Raw genomic sequence first — 7,292 nt, forward strand, 5'->3', positions numbered from 1 at the left:
AGGCAGCGGGTCGCGGGGGGGACGGAACGGGACGGGACGGGACGGGACGGGGGGGTCCGAGGAGAAAAGGGGGTACATAAGTAGAGAGGAGCCTTTAGAAGTGCCATGCGGTGAGGGGGCTGTAGCTCACGTGTTGCTGGAAAGGTAAAAGAACAAAACAACAAGCCAACCCCAAACCCAACGCCGCTACAGCAGTGGATTTGTACATAAAGTAACATCTGTTTGTGGGTGGATTTTAGAACAGGGCTTCTTAAAGAGATCGGGAGAAACCGCTCCGAACCGCTGGATTTGGAATAATAAATGTAGCCAAAGAGACTTTTGGAAGGAACTCGTCTTAATGGTCTGTTTATAAAAATGAAGATTAGCCAACCCCAAACCCAACGCCGCTACAGCAGTGGATTTGTACATAAAGTAACATCTGTTTGTGGGTGGATTTTAGAACAGGGCTTCTTAAAGAGATCGGGAGAAACCGCTCCGAACCGCTGGATTTGGAATAATAAATGTAGCCAAAGAGACTTTTGGAAGGAACTCGTCTTAATGGTCTGTTTATAAAAATGAAGATTAATCTTAGCCTGTTTTTCATATAAACACCACGTTGTCTGGACACCGCCCCCCTCCCCCCCCCAAGTGTTCGTTGCGTGTTGGTTTGAGGTTTTTAAAGATTTGTTTTGTAGGAAAAGTGTTACGCTATTTCAGACCTGAACTCTCTCATGTATTTACATAGCGAAGAATTGACTAACTTGATGTTCAAGAAATTTTCCAACAAGTGCCCTTGATCTTCTAAGGGAAAAAATATGTCTTTGCACGTTGTTTCTGGAAGATTAAATCAAAACGGGTAGGGGCTTATGTTTGTGATGAGGAAAGAATTTCTAGAGAACTAGTTATTTTAAGAAAATCCTTTCTAGGAGAACTGTGATTATTTTTAGCAAGTTATCTCCGGGTGCGTGAGAATTTATTTTAAAAGATTTGAAGTGATGTGTAGATTTTATATATTTTTTAAAGATATCACCAAGAAATGAACGTTTTGCATAGATCGTGAGCAGCAAGTAAAATAAGTTAAAGGATGATGTTTATGGGTATCACCTAGCTGAAAAAAATTCTGAAGTGACTTTCCTCCCCCCACGCACACTTGGGAAGTTGCATGCTTGCGGTCATTGTTTAAGATAATACAGTTTGGGACTTCTCTTTCACTCTTTGTAAACTTGCAGGCTTTTGTGGGACTCCTCCAAATAAAAGCTCAGTTCAGTTTAGATGCTAAAAAGCATCCATGTTATTCGAAAGCTGAAGATGCAGGTAATATTTAATAGGAAAACACCACCCTGGTAATAATCTAAAGGATCGAGGAAAGAAAGATTTTTTTGTTTTGTTTTGTTTTACTTCTACTCGAGTATTCCAGAGATGCATTTACTCTTGATTGCTTCTTGGCAATTTTAGAAGGTAACTACAAATTTAGAAAGTGGTATTCAAAAGGACATTTGATGCTCTCGTATTTACTAAAATAATATATCACTACTTGAAAACTATCTTATTGAAAGGGGGAGATTAAAAAAAATGCTCAGGGAGAGACCGTTTGTTGCCATTCTTCATTGCTCTTTATTTTGTATTTGTGCGGAATGTGTTGACGTATTTCATATATTAAGTTTTTTTCACAATGGAGCATTGTTGTTACTTTTAATTGGGAAGTACCACGATATAAAAATTACCCACATTCCCGACTCTGAAGTACCCTAGTAAGATTGACAAAAAGTGATCCGAGGCTTGCGCGCTTAATTCGCCAGGAATGTTAAGCTTCCCAGATACACCCTATGTGGTCAAGTTAGACTTGTGCTCTTAGACAGTTTTTAATGGTCAAAATCGTAGCTAGATGAAATGCATCTATCTATCAATGTGGAATTGAAATTAGATGGTAACTAGCAGTGGGAACGGAGCTCACTGATCGAAAGACTTTTTTTTTTGTTTTATTGCATTTGGCAACCTCTTTCTTTCAGAGACACAATACAATTAATTAACATATTCTGGGGCGTGTTTTTGAGATTGGGAAGTGGTGGCCCCTTGTTGAGAAGAAAACACTTTAAATAAAAAAGTAACATTGTTTTGTCCAAATGGTACTGGGAAAAGCAGAGTAGTATTGCTTATACAGCCCATGGATGCGGTTGATTTACTCCAATTTGCTTTAGCATATAATAAACCAGCTTTTCCTTTCCCACGCCTATATTAGATATATGTGTTTTGTTTATACAAATCTATCTAAAATAGGTCTGTATTTAAGGTATTTGATGGGAAATTCAGCATATCGTTTCTCGTATTTAATAAGTAGTACAGATACCATTCCTAAATCGAAATCAAATAAACGTGACCTGTGACACAACAGTGTATCACACTGCTGATCGCAATACAACAAACATGAAAAAAGGCTATTAATTTATATGGAATGTTAATTTAGCAAATCCTACGCAGAGATATGCCCATAGAAGAAAAGTAATCTGAGGCTTGGTTTTGGAGTGATGCTATGTAAATGTATTTAATAAAAATCCAATGAATTAATACATACCTCATAAAAATCCAAACTTTGAAATGCAGTATTCTTCTTTAAAGAAAAGCCCTGTGTTACGTTTAAGTTGCATATAATCTAAATTCCAGAGTTTCCTAACCCAGATTTTCAGGGCTTTTTCAGCATTAATACCCAATATGGTTTGCTAGAAGTTTGTTTCGGGTTCTCTTGTATTATACTGTAATTATCATTGCTTTGACTTGACTCACATAAAAATGTGGTTAACATTTAAATGCCTTTTTAATGTAGAGAATTATAAATTAACTGTCACATTTAAATCTTTACCTTCTATCACTTAGGGAATCTTAAATCTTTAAAAGGAAATAATCACTGTGCTTGAAAACATCCTGTGCTAGGATTCCTTTTTTTAGAATTTTGGTTTGAGATTGTTCATTCAAAGAAAATCCCTTGTTTCATGTTTACTGTAAACCTCAGTCTGAAATTAACATTTAAATGCCAACATTAGTAACAGAAGCAGTACTTGAAAACCACCAATTTTATCCATTGCTGCTAGTTAAGTGGAATTCGCCAAAGTCTCGAAAGATAATAATACAATTAAAAGCAAGAAAATGAATACAATAGTTGGTGGAATTACTTCCCCCTTTCTTTGCAGTGTAAAGAATCACAAAATTTTTAATTACGTTTGAACAAAAGAAACTAGCGGAACATATGAAGAGGCACAGTGTCCAGGAGATGCACCGACATGACCTTTGATACTACTACCTGTACTTGCATAACATACAAATATATAGCATGCAAACTCCCCATCAAGAAGTGACTACATGTGAAATGTTGAAACTTTTTAGTTATTCAGTACATTGCATTTGGATAGGCATTAAATACAGATTTGAGCAGTATATTAAAGAATAGGAGGGAAAAGAAAACTTCACTCTTTCCTCAGTGTAATTTAAGAGTGAGCATGTAAAGATACATTACCATTTTTAATATGGGTTCTGTAGACGTGCTATATCCTTCATAATTGAACATGGATAGAAATAATTTGTTGAATCTAAGGCAGACTGCCATTTAAAACACACTGCGTGCAAAGGTCAACACACAAGAGTCGCATTTTATTTTGTATAAAGTGAACATTTTGCTGCTGCCTTCTCAGAAATGAAGCAAATACCCACGATTAGAATGTATTTCAGTGAAAACTGTTAATGATTTAAACCCACAAAAACAAAAGGCAGACAAGCATCAGTGTATTTTAAATGGATAATCAGGAGATGTATTATTCTGCCTATTGAGTATCACTAAGTTATTGCAATTCTCCTGTTTTCCATGGCATCTGTTTAGCTGCAGCACGTATCCTTTTGCACATAGGTAAAGATTAAAGCTTTCTCAGCAAAGACCCAATCTGAAAATGGAGTAAAAATTGCTGTGAGAAATTTGCTTTCTGGAAAGAAGTGAGTTACCCCACTCTACAGCTCCAAGTACCAATATCAGTTCATGTTTTCTAATATTGTATGCATTTTATATAAAGTCTGTGTTTTTTTCTGTTATTCCTGGAAGATGCTTCTGATGATTATATGCGACTGGTAATGTGATTTTGTAAATGAAAGACTTTTTCTTGTCCAATGCTTTGTTTTATTCACTAAACTTACAATATGATATTGCACATTTTAGGAAAAAAAAAAGTGACATTTAAACCAAGTATTCCAAAATCTTAGCATCATTGTTGGAACTGATTAATTGGAAGTAAAAAATTAAGGTGAATACCTCTTTATTTTTGTTAATGAAGCTAAAGTACTATGCACTAATGTATGTTAACATTTTCTTGAGGAATTCCTTAAACTTTTAAAAACAATTTGCATTTGGAGAGTGTAATTTTCTTTCACTTACACATTCACTCTGTTTGAAAAAGTATCTAAAATGTAAAAAAATATGAAAACATATGAAGTCCCTGTGTGTTTCCTATAATCTAACTTGTTTAGCTTCTAGGTTTTGTAGGTTCCTTTTAAGAGAATTGGATTTTTTCCTTGCATTTAGATTAACAATGAAATTATTCCTTCTTACTCACTGAATTTTATTAATCTCTAATTATTTTAATCTCTTATATCACTATAAGAAGGACAGGCTTTTTTTTTTTTTTAAAGACAATTGGCCTTCTGTGGCATGTCAGTGCTTATTAAATACTACAATCATAAGAACATATATGCTACAAGATTTTATGTTCTGATTCCATAGCTGTTATAGGCTTAGTGTTTGCAGTATTTATTTAGTGGTAATGCATTTCTTTTCCTATTTTGCATTTCAAAGGTCTTCTCTAAATGATTGTTTTACAGAACTATCAAAAGGTTATCTAAATTTTTCCATCAAGTATTACACAATACCATAATATGGTAGTCATGGAGTTTCTTTCAGTCTGTGTACATTATTTCTATAGAAAGAATTAAAGAGAAATCCATAAAAAATTCAACAAATGTTTCATTAAATAATTGAATGTATTAGGCAAACATATTGACCAAAGCAAAATTTCAGGCTGTTTGGTACTGAGCTGGTGTGTTACATGGTGTGAGATTAAAAAATTTTTATTTGAAAACTATACAGTAGGTTTTTCACAACTATACTCTTGTTGCTGTGGTGTGGCTTTAATCAAGTTGTTGCAAAGTGATTAATTTTTTCTTTGGCGATATTTCTTTAAAAATTGAGCCTTAAAATAGCTAACATTAAAAAAAAAAAAAAGACAGACCCGGGAATTGTACTAGTTGCTTTTCAAAGAAGAAATTGCAGGAAGACCTTCTCAATGAATTAAAATAACAAAAAAAAAAGCTGTGAAAAAAAATTACAATTGTTTGTTACAATACAAGTTTTACTAAATGTGTATATTAATCCAACAAATTAAAATATATTTAATATATTTCCATTTTAAAAGCATATTTATTTTAATTTACCTGTCAGGGAAATAAAGGACAGATTTGCTGCTGTACCATGATTTTTTTTTTTTTGTCAGGGTTAACAGAATCATTGAGAATGCTTTTTAAATTAGATGTCATTTTCTTGACAAGAATGAAGAAGGGCTGGGACACTGTATCTATCAGCTTCAAATAATTTGCGTTTCTTTAAAACACCAGGATATATTAATTGCTTTATTTCCTTACCAAGTAATTGCTTGCACCTGCAATTTTCAGGATATTTTTACAAGCTTTAAAAGTAATAAAAATAGTGTTGTAAGTATGTTTTATAATGTAAATAGTTTTATGTTTTAATTCCTATTCTGTAGTGTTGAGATAGGACATTTGGGTGTGGGGTGGGTTTTTTTGAGAACAACCTCTGAATGATTTTACACAAACTGAAACATACCACATTCCAGTCCCCCCGCCCCCATTTTTTACATGTGCCTTAAAAATTTCTAAACTCTCAAGGATAGTGGAATATACATTTACAGAGAAATGTTTAGAATGTGTCTCAAATGGCTGCATTAATTGCGTGTTTGGCTGGGCCCTTCTTCTCGGGAAGCGACCTTCATTATTTCTTTTTTTGCCTGCTCGCCATTCTTCCTCTATCTCAATAATTTCACTTAAAACTTCCAAGGAGAGAAAAGAGCTTGACCTAAGATATCCTGCCTAAAACTGCAGACTCGGATGTCTCTATGGGGGTAGAGAGTTGGGCACATCCCACTTCTCCCATCTGTGCAGCAGTTCGTCATATTCCCATACGCAAGTGCAGATATTTTACTAGTTAACAATGTATAAAATATAACCTGCATATATATAGGTTTAGGTAGCGACGTGTCCAGGAGTGTACATAATTCAGTAGTGATTTGTACAGATACCATATCAACTAAGCTGCCCTGGCAAAATCATCATGAAAAATACAGTCCGTGCACAAATTCTGCTCCTCTGCCTTTTAGCATGATAATGAAGATAAATCAATGATACCTTCCTTGCCCAACACTAAATAAATAAATAAATAGTGGCTCTGGAGCAAGTGAGTGAGCAGAATTTTGCAAGGCTGCATTTAATTTCTCTGTGCTCCTAATAATCACAACAATTAGTTCCTTCTGCTACAGGCATACCTGCTTACAATGGAGAATTGAATAGCCTGAGATTTTCCTCTCTGCTGACCACCTCAGCTCTCTCTCTCCCCAGTTTTTTTTTTCTTTTTCTTTTTTTTCTGGCTTTAATTAAAAGAGACAACAGAATTGTTTTACTAGCCACTTCCCCCCTCTCCGCCCCCCCCCCAATCGCCCAACTTCTAGACAGGCATATCCACCTTTAAGTAAAAGCAGAGAACAGCTGTACTGAAGAACATGTTTGTTTTTCTGTCTCTGTGGTCTCCCTCGTTTCTCTATTTGTCATATCTTCTATTCAGCATCACTTTCGCTGCCGGGGCAGCAATAGCCACGCAGCCCTGCATCCGCACGACGAGTTTTGGGGGAGAAGAGCGAGCGGGATTAATAATGCATTAGTTTCACAGCCCCATCGAAGGGAAAATAAACAAAATAGTAAAAGTTGCGGCGAGGGCAGGGAAGTGGCGTAATAGCGAGAATGCATTAGTCCTGCAGGCACACCGAGGGGATATAAACAGGATAATAAAAGTTGGGAGCGGGAATGCATTAGTCCTGCAGTCACATCAGGGGGAAAATAAACAAGATAGTAAAAATGATTTCAGCGGGGCGGGAGGGGAGGGCGGGAATGGGGCGCGTCCTCCGGCCTTCCTGAAGGGGGCATGAGCAGTGACATCGCGGGTGGGAGCGGGGCGCATGTCTGCCGCCTCCCCCGCCTCCCACCCCCCCCTC

This window comes from Charadrius vociferus, unplaced genomic scaffold (assembly GCF_000708025.1).
Source record: "Charadrius vociferus isolate BGI_N301 unplaced genomic scaffold, ASM70802v2 scaffold126, whole genome shotgun sequence".
Taxonomy (NCBI): domain Eukaryota; kingdom Metazoa; phylum Chordata; class Aves; order Charadriiformes; family Charadriidae; genus Charadrius; species Charadrius vociferus.